At 38.2% G+C, this 21088-nt stretch overlaps 1 long non-coding RNA gene across 1 annotated transcript in view; it reads right to left on the reverse strand.

Moving 5' to 3' along the window:
- Positions 1–1986: 1986 nt before the first annotated feature.
- Positions 1987–21088, reverse strand: part of LOC135322315 (uncharacterized) — a 243712-nt gene continuing 224610 nt past the window's right edge. Inside the window, exons 4-6 of the long non-coding RNA XR_010382815.1 lie at positions 17116–17302; positions 13001–13129; positions 1987–3620 (exon numbers count right to left, since the gene is read on the reverse strand). This is a non-coding gene — a long non-coding RNA (uncharacterized LOC135322315). The remainder of the gene's footprint in view (positions 3621–13000; positions 13130–17115; positions 17303–21088) is intronic.

Here is a 21088-nt window from a genome sequence, read left to right on the forward strand (position 1 = left end):
AGAAAACTTATTTGAAGAATAATTCCTGAAAATTTTCCTAACCTGGGGAAGGAGACAGATATGCAGGTCAGAAGTTCAGAGTCTAAAATAAAATGAATTAAAAGGGATCAACACCAAGGCATATAATAAAAATGGCAAAAGTTAAAGAGAGAATTTTAAAGGCAGCAAGAGAAAAGCAGAGAGTCACATATAGGGGGCCCCCATTAAGTTACCATCTAAATTTTTAGCAGAAATTTTGCAGGACAGAAGGGAGTGACATGGTGTGTTTAAAGTGCTGAAAGGAAAACACAGTCAAGAATACTCTACCAGGTAAGACTGTCATTCAGAACCGAAGGAGAGAGAGAGCACTTCCCAGACAAGCAAAAAGTAGAGGAGTTCATCACCACTAAAGCAGCCTTATAAGAAAAGTTAAAGGATCTTAAGTGGAAAAGAAAAGGCCATAACTAGAAATAAGAAAAAAAAAAAAAAAACACTCACTGGCAAAGGCAAATATATAGCAAAGGCAGTGATCACCACGTTCAGCATGAAGACTAAAAGACAAAAGCAATAAAATCACTGATACTTACAATAAGTAGCTAAGGGATGCACAAAATAAAAGATGTAAATATAACATCAAGAACATAAGATCTGGGGAAGGAGGTAAAAATGTAGTACTTTTAGAAGGCATTTGAATTAAGCGACTATCAGCTTATTAAATTAAGTGCTATATGAATAGGTTGATATTCACGGACCTCATGGTAACCACAAACTAAAATGTACAATAGATACATGACAAATAACACTAAAGGGATTTGTCAAACCATAAGGGACGCGATCAAGAGAAAAGAGAGTGGGCCCAAATAAAATCAGAAGTGAAAGAGAAGTTAAAACTGAGCACAGAAATGCAAACAATCATAGGAAACTACTGTGAACAATTATACACCAATTTTTCCAAAGAAGACATACTGATGGCCAGTAGGCACATGAAAAGATGCTCAATATCACTTCAACAGGGAAATGCAAATCAAAACCATAATGAGATGCTACCTTACATCTGTCAGACTGGCTTGTATCAAAAAAACAAACAAAAAAACAAAAAAACAAGAAATAACAGGTACTGGTGTGGATGCGGTGAAAAGGGAACACTTGTGCATGGCTGGTGGGAAGATAAATTGGTATAGCCCCTACAGAAAATCATATGGAGGTTCCTCAAAAAATTAAAAGTAGGACTACCATACATTCAGCAATTTCACTCCCGGGTTTTTATCCAAAAGGAACAGAAACTCTAACTTGAAAAGATACATCCACTTCATTGTTCATTGCAGCATTATTTACAATAGCCAAGATATGGAAGTCGCCCAAGTGCTCATTGGTAGATGAGTAAAGAAGATGTGGTGTATAAATCTACAATAGACTATTACTCAGCTCTAAAAAGAATGAGGTCTTGCCTTGGCAGCAGCATGGATGAACCTAGAGGATATTATGCTAAGTGAAATAAGCCAGACAAAGACAAATACTTTATGATTTCACTCATATGTGAAATCTAAATAACAAATGAACAAATATGACAAAACGGAAACAGATTCATAGACTCAGAGAAAAAACTGGTGACTGCTAGAGGGTGGGGCATGGGGTGGATGAAAACGATGAAAAGGATTAAGAGGTACAAATTTTCAGTTATAAAATAAGTCAACAGGATATAATGCACAGCACAGAGAGTATAGCCAGTAATATTGTAGTAATTTTGTACAGTGACCAATGGTAACTACACTTATTGCTGTGATCATTCCATAATGTGTAAAAATATCCAGCCACTGTGTTGTGCCTTGATACTTATATATATTGTAAGTCAATTATACTTCAGTTAACAAAAAAGAAGAAATAAACTGCCGTGTTTGCCATCATTCCTAGTCTTTTAATTCAGTATCAGTAAGGAATAAACTGGAGAAGTAAAACAGTAGCAATATAGATGTATGTTTTGTTTTTATATTACAAATCAAAGGCTTGCTTACAGGGAATTAGCTTGTGGGGCTGGATAAGCAGTTTCTGCCAGGCCGTCTCTGCGCCTGGTGCTGGCCTGACGTTCAGAGGGCGGGCAGTTGGGAAGCGACAGTCACCAAGCAGACTAGAATCACATGAGGATGCGCTGGAACCTCATAAGGATGGATGGAAATCCATGTTCGTTCTTGCTGCTTCTGACTTGGTGATGTGGGTAATCTGCAGAAGATGAGACCCTTCGTCACAGAGCCAAACACACACACCTGATCCAGGCATTGCTTCATACAAGTGAGGTCCGTTCCCAGAATGGCTTTGAAACCTTTTTTAAATACAACTTGGACATCAAGTTCTACGGTTTTTGTTACTTTCACACAAGCTAGAGGAGCAGCCCCATGTCCTTCAATCACACTCACTTGGTTCTTTCCTAATCTTGGGTAAGCCTCAGAAAGCTTAGCTCTGTCGGTGACGGGACATCACTGCATCAGCTGTGCTCCTGAGCATTTATGCCGCCCAGACTGCACTGGCTCTTCACTGCTCGTTTTCTACTTGTTTATTACTTCACGCTGATGACTTGCTACTGTGTCTTCTCTGAGCATTTTTCATACTTCTCAAGCTCTCAAATTTAGCCTCAATCTTCTAACATGGACTATAACATTATCTCTTCTGTCTCGGAGAACATAAGAAATAAAATCAAGTGAAATTCCTGAATTTCTTTTCCTTCTCTGTGGCCTCAGAGAAAAAGTATCTGAATCCTCTCCTAGGCAAGTTACTTTCCTAAAACTAATGATGGGACTTCACTACCTCAACAATCTCTTCTTCCTTTTGAATCTTTTCTCTCTTCCCCTCCACTAAACTTATATACATGTTCACATCATCCATTTTCTTAAAAATGTATCTTGAGTCCCACCCCTATTCCTTTTTTAAACCAGCTTCCACCACAACCACCCTATGAAAAGTCCTAAAAACAAATAACCTCTTAACTGGTAAATGTAACAGCCTCTTTCCTGCTGTCATTCTCCCTGGCCTTTCTGTAACCTGTGGCCAAGTTTCCATCTTAATGCTGTCATCTTTGATCACTCCCCAGTCTCCTTTGTCATCTCCTCCTTCTTTCCTGGCTCCTAAATGTAGGATTCTCTCAAGATGATCAATATTCTTTCCTTGGCCTACTTACTCTAAGCTGTTCCTTTTGTGATCCCTTAAGAATTCAAAGGATTCCTTTATGTGAATAATTGTCCAACAAAGATATAATTCAAGCCACATATGTGACTTTAATTTTCCTAGTAGCCACCACAGAAAAAGTAAAAGAAACATTAATTTATCATACTTTAATTGAATATACCCATGATACATTTTAACATGTAATCAATTAAAAATTACTAATGAAATATTTTACATCCTTCATTTGTAACATGTCTGTCAATATCCATTGTGTACCTTACACTTAGAGCACGTCTCAGTTGGTACTGGTCTTATTTCAAGCACTCACTAGTCTCATGAAGCTAGTAGCCACTGTCTTGGGTGTTCCAACTCTGGAATCTACAAACCTGTCCTGAATTCTGAGTTCCACAGCTGGAATCCAACTGCTACTAAGATCTAACATTCATCCTCTTGTATAATCTGTCACTCATAGTGGTAGCAATTATCTGTAAAAATATGAGACAAAGATTTTACCCCATTACTCACATATCTTTATGGCTTTCTACTTGCCGAATGAAAGGCAGCATGATGAGCATAAATCTTGAAGTCACAGATAATTAGAGAGATAATTGAATCCAGGCTTCATGGCTAATTTGTATGCAATTTGGGACAAGTTACTTAACCTTCGTGAGGGTCTGTTTTCTCATCTAAAATGGGGAACACAGTCTTTCCTTCTGGGTTTGTTATAGGAAGATGTTGCTATTATTTCTCGCCCAGTGCATGACCCATAGTAATGTCAAAATAAATGGTAACTGGGCCATTAACATGACATTCAAGGTTCTCCATGACCTGTTTCTAATATACCTTCCCAACTTTGTGTCCCACTCTTACTTGTACCCTCATTCATCTATGCCTTCATACTTTCATTCTTCAAAAAACACATACTGTCAGCTGGGCCCTATCACTAAAACTTTACTTAAAGAGTTTATTTATTTATTTATATATTTGCTTGTTTGTTTCTTCAAGATGAATTGATTAAACATTGACTTTGTGTTGACTTCTTTTTAGATGCTTGAGATAAATTACTGAATAAAACAGACAAAACATTTGCTCTTGAGAAATGGACATTTTAGTTGGGAAGACAGAAAACAAAGAGTAAACATAATTAATTAGAGAATGATAAAGAATAGGAGAAGCTTATCGTGCTGTGAGGAAAAAACAAAAACAGAACAGAGTCAGTGAGACTGAGGAGGGGCGGAGTCTCTTACCCACTGTTAGCATCCTGGATACAACAGTTTCTCTTATGCATTCACAATAGTACGTAACTAGTACTTTGAATGTAATAAGGACTAAATAGAGAACTAATGAAGTCAGTGGGAATGCATGGGGAAATGAGATCTAATTTCTAACTAAACAGTTTAGACATGCACTTTATGAACACTTTCTGTGTTAAATTGGAGCCCTTTTGATATTCTCTAGCAGAGTTCTTGGAGCTGGCATTTTAATGGGTACCTTTCTTTCCCCACAATTTTAGTCCTTCTGATGGGGTGCAAGGAAATAATTATAGGGGTGGGGTATGGATCCTGTGCTAATTGGAACTGAGCGCCTATGTAACTATGGATAGTTATAGTTCTATACAAACAACACGGTGAGGCTGGTAGTTAGCCCCCGAATTTTTGAGCAAAGTCAAGCAGCCTTAAATATGTGAATGTATCTTAGACTCTCCAAGAAGACTACTGCATATAATACACAGCATTTCTTAAAATTAATTAACCATACAACTCCTGGTGTATAGAGAAATTAGTTTAGGTAAATGTAAATTTGGAAATGATATTCTAAAAAACAAATGGTAATGTAGTCAGAAGTATTTAGATTATAAAGAGGAAGGTCATATAATTTATCATTTAAGACAGACATTTTTGAGAATGAAATGGCAATGTTAATAACTACGCCAGGAAAGCAGGAGTCAAACAAAGTTATCCCAGTAAATTAGAACATGTGGTCGCTGTAGTTACCGTTTACTGCACATTCGTATCTTTCCCCCAAATACACTTTCTAGTTTTTCCAGCTCCCTTGGGAGGTGGGTCCAGGGGAAGCCCTGTGTGAAAGGAGGCAGAATAGCTGCACTCCTTTCGGAGGGAGGTCTTTTGAAATCCTCAGCAATGCAGTGCACCATAAAAAAGAAAATTAAAAATGAAAACTTCGAGGAAATACGTGTTTAGCCTTTTCAAGCAAAATAAGGAATTAGGTCTCCCCGAAGATGCTAATTTACTGAGACTTTTCAGCTTAAGGAATTATTTTGGTTACCTTTCCAGAGATATAAAAAAGATCATCTTAGATATATTGATAAATTTGTGGCTGTGTTTGATATGGGGATCACTATCAATACATACGGAGTAAGGTTAAAAAAACCTTTTTAATGGGTTTGGAATTTTATAATAAAAAGTAAATAATAAGAATATAATGTTCATTAAACAACAAAATAAATTTTGCTTTTTAGTAAATACATGAGCGCTCACTTGTATATTTACATTTTGTGCATCTCACTGTAAAAACCTACACTAAACTAAGGAATATATCAAACTACAGTCTTCTGCAACAAGTTCTATTTTTGTTCTTCATGTAAATAGTCAACCAATAACTTGCCACTCTCAAAGTGGAATTCAGTATTCCTTATATTCATTATAGCCTTCCTTCAGCAAACAGTTTTTAAACACAGCATCTAAATTCAGGATCATTGGGCACTAAAAAAATCAACCTATTCAGAAATGCTCCATAAGCTAAATGGGGTAATATTTTTATAGAGTTTTGGAAAAATGTTGTATGACTCTCAGAAGAGAGAAGTTCTAATTTTATTAAAGAACATTTTGTCCTCAAATCTCCTTTCCAAGTTCAATAAATAGAGAAAGCCCCCAGTGCAAAAGCATGAAGTGCCTACGTATCCACCAGAAAATAATTATGTTAAGGAGACAGTAATATTTGTAACATTTAAAGAAATTCATTATTAAAGAGAAAACTTCTCTGAGTTGGGGTGCAGGACAATCACATTGTAGTTTTTCTGAAACAGCATGAACATCATGATTTGCATTTTCTGTTTCCTTTGACCTGATAGTCTGATTGTCTCTAAATGAAATAACTGGCCTTGATGTGTATAGACAGAGGACATGGTTACCCTGGCAACAGGTACCATGGACCACATGTGACCCTCCTCCAAAGAAAATCTATGCCTCTTTTTTAAAACATAAAACAAAACAAAACAAAGTCTACTGTCTCCTACTTAAAACAAAACAAAATAAAATCCCATTTTTTTAACACTAACAGAAGAACATTCCCAACTAATTTCAGCTTCTTTATTTAGCAAACTGTTTTCCTGTGGATTTTGAAATGGATCAACCTCACTTCTTTGTGTTAATCTCATCACCATGAGTAATCCAATTGGTTGGGTAAATGTAAAGTACTGAAAACTCTTTCTGGCATTCACAGTCTGAAGATCCAGCAGAGGGAGCCCACACATTACTGCTGTTTTTTAAATGTCAGTCTAAAATGATGATACAATTTTACAAGTTCCAGTAATAGAACTTTCGATATTTTGGGACTCTAGAGATAACTACCTGGCAAAGTGTAAATCCTCTAATGTCATTTTGTTATTGTTGATGTTTAAATCTAATGAAGTGCCAGTATTTTTTAACTCATGTTTATGTAAGTAAAGAGTTTTTAGATCTATTTATGCAACCAATTCAAGGCTACCTAATGGGACAGATTTAACCTTTATTTCAGATTTCCCAAAAGTTTTTAGTTATATCCACATCTCCATAAACATGCATCTCCTAAAATGTTGGCTGCAGACAGCCAGGGCACACCCATGAAAAATGTCATGGGATAGTATTTTAACTGAGAATAGAAGACATGAGGAATCCCTAGCTGGTTCCATAAAAAGAACACAAGTAGTTTTCATGGCATTGTTTTCATGTCAGGAAAGATGTCTTTGAAAATGACATGCCTTCCATGGGAAGCTGTGGGGCCCCAGGGCCATCCTTGCTCCTAGAAGACACACAGACATGCTAGGTGATGCTCATCATCAGCCAAGGAACAGTCACTTGTCCAGTCTTTTCCTTCAAAAATGTTACTTGATTTCCTTCTCTCTTCTGGTTACTATTTCAAGTTTGGAGAGCAGAAGCATAATAAAAATAGCTACCATATATTGTGTTGTTATGCTGATGTAGACACTGTGATGCATTCTCTCTTCCTAAGGGTTACAATAGCTAATTTACTGATGAAAAACTGTATGTATCTCAGAGAACTTAAATAAATTGCCTACAGTCCCAAAGGTAGTAATTGATAGTTTGCATTTGAATGCAAGTCTCTAAGACCCCTCAGGGCCCACTGCTAACCACTGTGAAATACTGCCTTACTAGACTCAGGAGATTCACAGCCCATCAATTTCACTCGTTTCTACTGAAACAAGAATTTCTTGTCCTTAGTGCAAAGACTTCTAGAAAGGAAAATGAAAAGTGGAAAATATTTGAGTGCATATCATGAGCCAGTCACCACATTAGATGCCTTATATGTCTTATTTAATCTTTACAGCAGCCCTAGAAGGTACATATTATCCACACTTTACAGGTGAAGGAATGGAGGCCCGGGAGATTATACAATATACCCAAGATATAACATGAACTCAGGATTTGAATCTAGATCTTTCTGATTTTAAAATCTTCATGGTCATCCTGCTTCTAATTACACAATTATTTCTTTCAGCAGTTTCTCAAAAAGAAAAAGTGTCTCAAGTAGTTATTTGGAGTTAGCTCAGTAAGAATTTTTAAGGAAATTTTCTAACCTTCAACTCAAATATTCATTCACAATTAAGTTTCTTTCTTTCTTCCTCCCTTCCTCCCTTCCTTCCTTCCTTCCTTCCTTCCTTCCTTCCTTCCTTCCTTCCTTCCTCCCTTCCTTCCTTCCTTCCTTCCTCCCTTCCTCCCTTCCTTTCTATGTAAATTTATATTAATTTTTACATAGAAACCATGTTTCTCATCATATAATCTAAACAGAACCTGTTAACTGAAACAATCATAGGGTTTAAAAACTGCAGTCAGTGGGCCTTAGTACTCATTAAGTCTGATTCTCTTAGTTTATTAGTGAGAAAACTGAAGCCCAGAGAAATTGACTTGGTTGATTTCCTATCATTACTAAGTGACAGCACAGAACTACCATTTTAACCCAGGAAAGCAACATTCCCCTTACCCTGCTTCAAAAATGATTTAAGATGACTTGTATTAGAAACAGATCTAATCCTCGAGTAGTGACCTGGGTCATAACCTGACATTGAGTTTGGAAAAGTTAAAGTCAGTTTTATGAGGCCAGTGCTGGATTGTACTCATGGCATGAAAATAAAAACTAAGGCAAGTTTTATTCAAAGGTAAAAAAATAAAATGGACTCACTACTCAAAATTTAATAAAATTAGTTTCAAAATTCTTTTAAGATCAAACTAATGAGTCAAAGATAAATTTTATAGAGTTTTTAATTTGGGTAAAACAGCAAGTTGGACCATATAATGAATATTGCAGTATCAAGTTCAGAAGATGTGATTATGTCATTGATTTATTATGCCACACCACTAATTTTAGCTACACAAGTATATTGTACATTTTAATTCAGCATCACATACAATTTTTGTGGCTCCCTTGTGTTATTTGCAGATGGATAGTTTCCACAGGTAAGTTTCAAAACACACACATGTGTACAAGCACACACATGAACGCACACAGTTTTTAAAGCAATCCATGATACATGCCATTTGTTTAGAGTCACAGCAGAACATTTGGGTGTGTGAGGACAGGACAGCAGCTAAATCCTGTTGAGATCCTGACCCCCAATATCTTGAACAATTCTGAAAAAGTCCAGTCTGTTGGGGTGACAACATCTGATTGGGAAGACAAGTTAGTTTTTAGAGGCCTTGCTTTCATAAAAGTCCCCTAACCCGGTCAGTTTATACAGATGTCCATAATATGATCTCAGCAGTGATAAGACTCATGTATAAGAAAGTCTGACTGAGCCTTAACTATGTTATTGGTTGAGTATGTACCCCCTAAACTTTCAGTACTGGCCTGTGGCAGAGAAAAATTAGTCAACCACAAAGTAATCATTGTATGCTAGGAGCGACTCAAAGGCAACTGCAGATGTGGCATACAGTTTTAGAGGAGCTCATAAGCCATTGGCGGAAATAGGGCCAATGGAAAAATACCCAAGTTCACAAAAATTTAAAAAAAAATAAAACTTAAAAATAATATTTTAACCATATTATCATTCTACTTTTAGTCATTTTTTATTTGCTACCCATAGCTTAGTATCTGGTAATTGTAGGCATTCCGTAATTGTTGGTTGAATGGCTAAAACCTGGCAGCCAAGATTTATTGAGCACTTTCTGTGTGCTAAACAGTAAGAACTTCTAACTGCATTATCACACTCAAATCCACGATAATTCTATGAGGTCTGGTTGTGGAAACGCGACTTCTGTTACATATCCATGGTCACCCAGTGAGTGCGGGAGGCAGTATTTGAAGCAAGGTTTGGCACTCCAGGGGGGTGATTTTGATCACTAGGATACAAATCCTTAAAACAGGTTAAAGTTGGAGAGTTTCTATCAGGAGCTAAACTGTTGGTGAACTCTTGTTCTGTTCACACAAACTTTGTTATTTTTTTTTAATGGTAATGATTATAGCATGGTCATATTGTTGCTGCAAGTTTTACTGGCTTATGTAAGGTATTTTATTTGGTTTTCTATAAATGCCTCTTTAAGAAACATAGGGACACTGGACTTAAATATAACTTCAGGTCACTGGTTGACCCAGCTCCAAAAATTCCTGTGCAAATGTCGCTTCCCATGGGTAAAAGATAAATTCAGGATATAGGAATTGATGCACAACATTTTAATTCTTGCTACAAAGCCCAGGCTTCTGGGCATAAATGGGCTTTAGATCATGTCATGTTATGGCAGTCTACCACTGTGTCACCTGGGTGTCACCTTACTGACATTCAAATTCCAGGAGAGCTAGAAAAATTTCTTTTCCCATTAAACAGTACTTTAAACAAAACTTAAACCCAAAGTGGGATTTGGAGCTCACCTCTGAGCTCACGGAAATGTGAGGATGGGCTAAGACCAGGTCAAAGTAGTCAAATGGCTTGGAATTTGGTCTGATATTTTTTCCTTGTTAATTAAAAAAGGAATTATTTTCTCTTGCCAGTGAGTGGCCTTTGGATTGGGAATATTGTATAACCCAAGAAACCATCTTAATAAATTAGTCAGGAAATACATTGTTCAAGCAATCTTGTTTTTTGGCCTTTGCAGAGAATATACGGCTAAGTGATCCAGGGGGAGGGTGGGGCAGGAAATATGCAAGATGAATGTTGGAGAACTGCGTTCTTTGTGCATTCAGGATCCACCATAATTCATTGTACTGGTCAGATGCTTATAAAACAACTTTAAGTATGTTGGATCCATAAAAGACACTTATCACTCTTTTAGAACAGCTTACTGCCTAAGAAAATCATTTGTTACATAATTGAATAGATTAATACTTCTTCCTATACGTCCTTCCATGATGCCATAAAACAAATTAGCTCTATTTTTTAATCTTGAGTTCCTTTTTCTCACGGGATGCAAGTTGAGACAAAATATGTCCTAACTGGCCATTCTTCTGCAGATGACCTCTTTCATTTGGTATAAATATGGATAAGTGTCTTGCTTAGCCCAAGTCATTCCTTTGAAAATAGCTTGAGTTAAACGTGATTTTCAAGAGACAGTCTTGAGATGGAATCTAGAAACAACTAGGTTAAGCTACCTCTTTAATCACAGAATCTCTTGTTTGAAAGGTACCTCAAAAGGCCACACAGTATCACCACATTAACTACAGTTTACCATTAACTACAATCAGTCAATATTCATGGAATACTTGCCAGCACCTATGCTCCAAAGTTCTTTAATTAAAAAACAAAGAATTTAATTTGATTCCCTGTGCCTTTATTGTCACTTCAGGACCCTCTAAACTGTTCCTGCTCAATGCTGTTTAAGATACAGCATGATAGTGGTCAGGCAAGGAACATGTCTGTGGAAATTTTGATGGCACAGTGGTATTGTGTGACCACTGACAGGCTGTGTTTCCCGGTAACTGCACAAAGGGGCTTCTCAGGAGAAGGTTGTCTGGGTTCAAATGTGGCTCTGATGTTTGCTAGCTCTGCAATCTCTGGTGTTGTATGAGTCTCTAAGTCTCTCAGTTTCTTACTGTATCAAAAGGGATAGTGATGCACTGGCCTCACAAGCTTGTGTAAAGGTCAAATGCAAAAGCACACATACACAACATAGCATGGCTCCTTGCCCGTGGTGTGTGCTCAGTTCACGCAGCTGTTACACAGATCATGATTATGTGATTATCATACTGTGGCCTTTGTGACAGTGTAGTGTCTGCCACATAATGGATGCTCAGCCCACATTTATCAAGTGAGTGAATGAATAAATGAGGGAGACAGCTCCTCTACTGTGAGAAAAGTTTATCAGAATGAGTGCAGTCAGCTCAGACGTTTGCTATTCAACACCTCCGGGCACAACCTATATTCCCAAGTAAGTTGATAAGGTTGTCAAACTCAGTCAGTAATCTCTACTCTTTTCTGGAATTCTAGACCTTGACTACAAGGTAGTTGAGGTTTAGGGGTAATTTTACCCAGAAGAAAAGCTGTCATTTTTATGTACAGCTAAACATAGGAGTCTTGGCTCAGACCAGCTTCATGGTCCAAAGAGGTCTGGTAGGTTCAAAGCAAATAAAATGAAGCACAGCTGTTGTTTAAATAAGGTCATGTAGAGATGTGGATTCAGCGTCCTTATGTTGATTTTAGGTGGTGGTTACATTTCAAGACACAAAGTGGTGTTGGCTAATTTCCACAGTAGAAAGTTGCCCTAGTGAATATTTTCAGTAATTTCTTTTTCTTCCTCATTCTTAATAAAGAAAGAAATATTTGAATATCTGATATGAGTGATTTAAGCATGCAAATGCAAATAAGAAGGACAATTTTATTGCAAATCACTAATAACATTAATAAAAAGATATTAATTAAAAAGAAATAAGACAAATTTTTGAAAAAGAAGTTTTTCACATATATTTTTGAAATATTGAGGGATTATGGTATTTTACATTCTTAAATTAACAAATTCTTAAAAGCTTTATTATATTATCATCTATCACTTTTATCGTGGGTTGGCTTATTTCAGCACAATAGCTATTTTTTGAGCACTTACTCTGTACTAATGATTTGGTCTCTGAGGGGATTGCACAAATGGGGGAATAAAGCTAGTTTTAGTTAGAAGGCGGTAAGTGCCGTGATGAGTAGGAGGACATTATAAGAGAAACTAAACATAGGTCAGAGAGGTTAGAAAAAGTTTCCTAAAGGAGATGAAACTTGAGGCGTGTTTTGAAAGATGAGTAGGACTTAGTCAGAAGGTGGAACAGGGAATTTCAGGTAAAGGGAGCCAAAGACACGTGGGAAGGAACATGCTGCTCATGAGGAACTGCAAGTCACAGGACCCTCAGGAGGCATGCTGTCAGGGGGAGAGGGCAGGAAATATGAGGGAAGTGGGCTGGGTCAGTCCCTTTACTTTATTTCCTTAGTATGATCAAATCACACTGTGCCAGCATTTTCAAACTGTGTTCCACTGCTTGTTAGTAGCTGTTACTTTGGGGAAAACAAGAGATCATGAGTCAAACGCTTATGGGCCATGTTTTGTTATACAATATTTTGTGTTTCTTTACTTCAAGTCTTTTTGGGACCTTTATTATGTCAATGGACTTTGTGATTTTGCAAGAGGAGGACACAGCATGCAGCGTTTTCTAAACTTACTTGGACATAGATCATCTTGTAGCTTTTGTGCTTCATCTTGCAGGATTTGAAGCATTTTCTAAACTTATTTCAGCAGGTCATCTTGCAGGATTTGCATTTCATGGAAAACCCTTTTGGCAAAAGTGCATTCTAGTAGAAAAGTAGAGGAAGAAAGTGAAAGGGGAAAATTAGATGGAGGCAGATTAATTATGATCTCATTGTCATAGTCCTGGAGTGGCCTAGAGAGAGATGGGGCAGAACCAGCCTTCACTAGTAGACAACAAAGATGAAGAGCAGGTGATTGATTGAAAGCATTTTGGAATCTATGGGAAACACGGATCTGGTGATTGCCTTCTCCCATTAAACTAGGAGGTTAAAGTCAGCAGGACAAGGCAATTGATGGCCTATGAAGGGTGAGGAGAGGATGAGCGAATCAACACTGACTCAGGTTCCTGATCTGGGAAAGTGGGTGACAGAGGTACTTTCAGTGAGACCTGAAATACTAGAGGAACAAAGTGGAACTAAGAGTGCTGGGAAATAGGCTTTAAACATATAAATGTTAATGTGTCCAGGGAACAAGTTGAATATTTAAGTGGATGTGGGAGACAGGAGCACACAGCAGTAGTTCAGTCCGTGTGAGTGGATGAGATTACTCATCCAGGGAGGAATATGGGTCATTTTACCAAAAAGCAATTTGCAAAAAGCTGTCCTTCTCAGGGAATTGCTTTCAGAGAATTATCCATTTAGGAAATTGCCTTTTGGCTAATTGTACACTGGCAAACCGTCTGTAGGCAAATTGACCTAGAGCCACCAGAAAAGCTGTAGGGCACGAGAGGATTCAGGACAAAGATGAACCTTTGAATTAAGACACGGCAGATTCAAAGAAAAAAACTCAGAAAAAAGAAATGGACTATGGAATGAAAGGATATATTTTCACTAGTATAATTTGTTCTGCCAAACAAGTATTTATTTATATGAAAGTGTCTGCCTCAACAGAAGAATTAATACCAAACTCTTTAAGTTGGAAGATAGGTGGGAAACTGTGTTTGTTCTGAAATGTGCTTGAATAAATGGTCCAAGGTCAGGATTAACTGAACTTCTTTATCTCTAACAACAGTACCCTGTTACCCATGTTACCCACTCCTACTGTGTATTTTTAACATAGCTCAGACTAAGCCTAGATCTTCTTGCCTATAATAGTGATGACTGTACACAGCTAGACACATTACATGCACATAATAGCAGCCAACATGCTTCAAGATAGAAATAATATGACTATTTTATTTTTGAGATCTCTTGCTTAAATAAGAAATGATGATGATACTTTGATTCTAATTTTGTACACTTTAGTGAACTCATGGGTTTCTTCAGCAATGATCCGTCATCTTCAGAATTAGCTGTGCCTTGTATAGCTGCTGCTGGGCTAAGACCTGCATCTAAGATCTCAGATTATCACCAAGGAGTAAGTGTGTGGCCTTGTGTGGGGGGAATGTGTGGCCATTAGAACGAGCAGAAGACAGGGTTTCTAGCCCCAAGTTTTGTTTATTTATCTTTATTTTAGTAAGAACACTTAACATGATATCTATCTTTGTAACAAATTTTTAAGTGTACGATACAGGATTGTTGATTACAGGGGCAATATTCTAGAGAAAATCTCTAGAACTCAGTCATCTTGCATAGTTGAGACTTTATGCCTGTTGCTTAGAAACTCCCCACTTCCCTTCCCCTCCATCCTCTGACAATCACCATTCTAGTCCCATTCGACAAGTTAGGCTATTTTAGATATCATGGATAAGTGAAATCATGCAGTATTTGTTTTGCCACGGCTGGCTGATTTTATTTAGCAAAATGTCCTCATGGTTTGTCCATGTTGTCACATACCACCACACACTAGATTGCTTTTTAGCAAAAAGAGAGGAAAGGAGTATATATCAAGTTCTATTGCAAGTGGCTATAAAGCAGGGAAGATAAGCAAGATCAGAGGCCTAGCAGGAAAGCAGAGGACAAGCTGGGTGTCAACAATAGCTGCTCATTCTCTGAACTCCCTGAAGTTTGAGTTTCAATTATTCAGACAGGCAATGATGATCCATTCCTTAAATGAAAGCCTTGGGTTGCAAACTTCTAAAAAGGGAAGACAAATACTGGGAAACAATGTTTGAATGGTATCAACATCCACGAATTAAAGAAATGTTCTAATATTTTATCCACCTAAATCCAGGCAGCTAGACATTGGTGTCCTGCATGTTCTTTAGAGATGAAGTATTTCCTCCACATTGTCTGTGCTGGGCCAGTCCAGCCTGGCATCTAAGGTCATGCTGTGCCCGTCCTCTTAGCCATACAGATTCTATCTGTCCTTTATGATTTAGCTGAAGATGCCTTTTGTCCATAAAGATTCTCCTGACTTCTCTTGTTAATATCTCATTGCTCTATATCATTAGTTCATTCCAAATATATTTATTGAATGTCCATTATGTGTCAGACTCAATTCTTGGTCCAGGATTATAGCAGTGAACAAAACCAAGCCCCCTTTCTCAAAGAGCTTACATTCTAGAAGGAGAAATTGACTAAGAAAATAATCTCTTTGTCTCTAGATAGATAGACAGAGAGAGATAGCAATGGATAGATGGCTGGAAGGACAGATGGATAGACGGAGATAAAGTTGATAAAGGCTATAAGAAAAAACAGGAAATAAATAAATAATAATAGTAGCAGATAAAGAAAATGTGAGTGAGTGATTAGCGTGTGTGGTGAAGGAGAGCTGACAAGCAGGACTTACTATTATTAGCGTTTGCTGCCATATTGTGAACTGCTTGAAGAGAAGTGCTCTGTTCTGTTTCTCTTATGCTCTCATCAGTGCCCGGGCACAGGGCAGGATATAGGCAATAGGCTTAGCAGATGTTTGTTTATTGACACAGTTTTTCACTTTTCATCCGGATACTTTGGCATGACAGAGGTGCAGCTTTAGTTTCCATTGAAATATCAAATTGCTCTAAATAGGCTGGGCTAGAGGTTTGGTTTCATGTTTGTATGCAGAGCAATATGCTCTAAATAAATCCAAGGGGATTTAGTGACAATTTTTGGCAGCAGTTTCTCCTTTGTGCTTCTGTTTTTCCTTTCATGGTTTTCCCTGACGTCCTTCCATTACTGAGAGATTTCTGAGTGCAATTACTGTGGCTCCACCCAGTGGCCTTTCGCCTTTGCCCTGAACAGATGATAAAGCTGAACCAAAGGAAAGGAGGATCACAACAGAGGCCACTGGAGAGCACTCTTTGGGCCTGGGAGGAGTGGGAGCATGTAGGGGTGATGTTCTCTTGTCCATTTATACCTCACCCCTTTCAGATCTCACTGAACCTGCTGAAGAAGGGCACAGGCTAACAACAAGAAACACTTTTGCCTCAGGAGTTACCAGGGGCAGTGCCAGGAAGGAGAAAAGCAGAGTGAGAGAGAATGGAGGAGGGAGGGGGAAAAGGATCTCAGGATAGGGGGTCAAAAACAAACCAGGACAGAAAAATGCTTTTCCTAGCTTTTGTATGAGACATGGCATCCCCAGATAGAATTTGTTAAACTCAGTGAACTTTCAAATGGCATTAGAAAGGTTTCCACCTGGAGTCTGGGGAGAATTTATAGTATTCTTGGAAAGGGTTTTTAAACATCTCTAGCATGCAAAGAAACTAAAACAACAATCTCCTTTGCTCTGTGCTGTTTGTATTTCCCCTCCTGTTTATTAATGCAGTCTTACTTTATCAACACAACCGAGAACTGCACGAACTGGGCCTCCGTGAACACAGACCTTCTGCCCGCCCTGTCTAACTTCACCTCACCATGATCCCTGGGAGGGAGACACGGTTACTTCTCTGTCACAGAGGAAGAAACCCAAGTCTGAAGAGATTAAGAGCCTTCCCCCAAGCACACAGCAGCTGTGTCAAAACGGAGATTCGAACCCAGGTCTCTGGGGTCACAGTCAGAGTGTATGAATTCTTTATGTCTTTTAACAGGAATCAAATTGTTCAGGTGAGAAATTACAAGTATAGTGCTGATGGCTGAAAATAGAGTTACCGTTCTCCCCATCACACACACACACACACACACACAGCCTGGATGTAGAGGGATGTAAATAGAATAACCAGTCATGTTACCGTCCATCCTTGCCTGGCTCCATATGGATCTTCTGCCTCATTTCTTTTTCCTGCTCAGATTCCTCTCAGGCTGTGGGCATGCAGGCTGGCTTTTATAGCCGTGATGATTTATAGTCATGTTTTACTTGGTTTGCCATGTAGGAACTTATCCTGAAGATCTCCAACCCCCTGAATGTGTCAAACAACCCTACGATGGGATTGGAAGGTAATTTTTGTGAAAATCAGGTAAGACAGTGAAGAAAAGGAAGGGAGAGAAGATTCTATTAAATAGACTTCAGTGGTAAACATTAAAAGTGAAAAATAAAATTTGCTTTTGGTGCTTGGCTACTGAAATCCTGATTTGGAGCCTGCCCTTCAACATACAAATTATAAAAGTACAGTGAAAATATCATGAGAGTGTGTCAGCTGACTTCTAGTTGAAAGCCACTGTGACCTGGGGAAATCCTTGAGTTATAGTTTCCTCGTCTGCAAAATAAAGGGATTTATTTTAGATCATTCTGTGTCAAAATTTTACATTCTTTTAAAATTTCCCTTGTTTAAAGTTATGTTTTTTGAGCCTCTAAAATGACTCAAATGATATTCTAAATATTCTTTTTAAAATTTTATTTTTAAAATAACTATCTGAAGATTAGACTAAGTGTACAAGGGGACCTAACCTGTATTTTGTGTTCATAATTCACCTAGAATCACATGGATATAATTATCCTCACTGCCGTGGCTATTTGAAGAAAATGGATCCATTTGGGGGTCATGAGCACGACGTCTGGAGGTTCAGGGCAGTGACACTTGCTCTCTTGCTGAGGAGATTTCAGAAACATCGTGCAGCCTAGAAAAGTGACCCTCAGGACCTGTCACCTAGTGAAACTGACAGAGCAGCCTGTGAGGAGGCCACCAGCCAGGGGCACAGGCACACAACAAGTGAGGGGCACCAACAGTCTGCTGCTTTTGGTGAGTAAATGCAACAGCCTCAGCCAAAAGCCACCAGAACAGCTGTCAAGCTGAGGTCACAGCACAAGGTTACAGGACATGGCATCCAGGAAGCATTATAAGGACAGGCAGGTAACACTTCAGCAATAGCTAAAGATCAGAAAGAAAAGAGATCTATTCAGCTGAGTGGAAGACAGAGACACAAGGAAATATTTATAGCAAATGATTTCCAGTGTAACCTAGAAATGTTCTGTGGCAGTTATTGAAACTTTGTAGTGAAACCACAGTAATTCTTTGGTCTCAGTTCTTAGTGGGGACTTTGGGTATACATGAAAAACAGAGACTTTGACCAAACTGAGCTCCAGACAAGCAAAAAGTAATTCAGCAGATGGCTGTGCATTTCTGAATTCTCAAGTGTTAGTGAGCCTTGTACCCTTGGATCACACATCGTATCCCATTGGTATTAGAGATGGTGGCTTTTCCTTTCCTTGTTGTGTGACTGTCTGGTGTGGTGTGTATCTGTGCTTTTCCTCTTTTTAATACAGGATTCATCAAAGTAATGTGTATATTTCTTTAAATTATGCTGTTTACAAATGTGTTTATCTTATGGGTTTTATGATCTTTCCTTTTAGAAATTGACTTGAATAATTTAGATGTTAAAACCTTTATTAGTTTGATTTTTAAAATGTTTTATTAACATTCTTTCTCACTTCTGACTGACCCTGTAACTGCAAGATATGTAATAGTACCTGTGTGGGATTTGAGGGACATTGTCACTTTGCTTATAGTGGGTCTTAGGGTGTCATGTGACAGTCATCCTTAAAATGAATGAAAACATATTCTTAGAGGGAATTTTGGTCAATTCGAGGCTGTTGTCTTTTGGGAAACCTGATACTCATTAACCAAGGCTGGGGATTACTGTTCTGAAATTGTAATTTTGCATAGCAATGATCTTAGAAAATGTCTACAGTGTTTGTAGCTGCCCCAGAATCATTCATTTTAAATGAAGAATTGGCCAGAATTGAGAGCTGTGTCTGTAGAGGAAACTTCCACAGGCTGGTGATACTTGCAGGAGGAAAACAGGGAGGCCTGGTTCCATCAACTGTGAAATTAGACAGAACACAGGTGAAAGGACAGGGAGGGAGTGAGGCTGGGGTATGATAAATGGGGACACCAAGCCCGCTCACTGCTAACCAAAAATAAGGTGGGGGGATGATAGAAATTTCTCCTTTATGTGAAGTGCAGTTCCTTTGCCGGAACAGATGCAGGAGATCTTAAGGGAAAAATCCCACTCATCAGGCTATGGCAAGATATAATCACTGGTGTGCCTGGGCCCTACGAGTCCCAGGCCCTCCCCAGTAGGAGGAATTCCCACTCTACATGGTGGAGACCAATGGAAGCAGGAGAAGCTTCAGCATGTGGGAGGCCAATCTGAGGAGCTGTTCCCATGGCTCATTCCTGACCCCTGCACCTGGTTGCCTTCCTCACACGTGGGTGCCTGGAAGTAGCAAATTTGGCTGGAGAGGGGACAGCAGAGATAGCAAAAGTTGTAGACAGAAATAAGAATATGGTGCTACAGTGGGTAGCAGGGGATTCTCTGAGTGGCAGCAGGACAGGAGACCAGGGGTATCTCCATAAGCACCTAGCCACCAAGAGAAGTGAGGCAATTGAGAGGCACCCCAGAGGGAAGAATTTGGAGGGGCTGTTGTTCCAGGGACTCCAATCTGTTGTCCCTGTTTTGTTCTGTAACTGCATCTAGGCCTCGAGAAAAGCTTTTACAAGTGAAACAGAATTTTGGAAGAATGAATGACGAGTGAGAAGAATGAGTAAAGAACTTACACTGAATATTAGAGGGCTCTGTGTCCATTGACTTGTTAGATTATGCCTTGTTTTGTATGTTTGCTAGCAACTCATTTTAAGAAAACTGAAAAGAAAAAATAATGTGTCTTCCTTTCATGCCATTCCATGGTTCAAAAGCATTTTCACATGTTTTACATCATTTATAAAAAGAAAAAATTATGAGATAAACAAGGTTTGTTTTTCCAGTTTTGTGGATTAAGAAACCAAGCTCAGGATGATGGTTAAGTTACTGTTCAAGGTTACATAGTCTATAAGTGAATCAAGCTTTGATTCCAGTTCTTCTTTGCTTTTATTTTATTATGTTTCTTTTTGCTTTGGATAGTTTACACATTCACATGATTAAAAAATCCAACTGGAACAGCATTAAGAAGTCCCTCTCCAGCCCCTGTCCATGTCGACTATAGTCACACCTCCTTTTAGAAATAAAAGATATCATACTATGTACCCTTTTTTATGACTTTTTTTTGATGCAGTTAGTGATTTATCCTGGAGCGCTTCCCAGGGCCACGCACAAAGCGCCCCCTCCTTGCTTTGAGTTGCTGTATGCTGCTCCCTTGGGTGGAGGGTTCACAGGTATAAGTTTGAGTTTGATAACATTTGCATTTTTTTCTATTACAAACAAGGTTTTAGTGAATAGTTGCACATACATCATTTCATTTTATACATATGCTTCTGTAGGATAATTCCTCAAAGCAGTCTTGGGTCAGAGGATAAATGCATTTATAATTAAATAAAAATTGCCAAATTTCTCTTCATAGGAGTTACACTATTTTACACTTTCACCTGTAATATGTAAGACCGTCAGTTTCTTCATAAAATTGCCTGCAAATTGGTATTGTCTAACTTTGAATTTATGCCATTATGATTGTTTAGGCTAATTTCTTGGTGTAACCTTAATTTGCCTTTTTGGGGAAATTTCTCCTTTTGATTTTAATTTTTTATTGAAATATATGTGATTTACAATATTACATTAATTTCAGGTGCACAACATAGTGATTCTAAATTTTTATAGTTTGTGCTCCATTTAAAGTTATCATAAAGTATTGGTTATATTATCTGTGCTGTACAATATGCCCTTGTAGCTGATTTATTTTATACATGGTAGTTGTACCCTTAGTTCCCTATCTCTGAATTTCCCCTCCCCATTCTCTCTACCCACTGGTAACCACCAGTTTGTTCTCTTTAT

Source organism: Camelus dromedarius, chromosome 2, assembly GCF_036321535.1.
Source record: "Camelus dromedarius isolate mCamDro1 chromosome 2, mCamDro1.pat, whole genome shotgun sequence".
NCBI classification, from domain to species: domain Eukaryota; kingdom Metazoa; phylum Chordata; class Mammalia; order Artiodactyla; family Camelidae; genus Camelus; species Camelus dromedarius.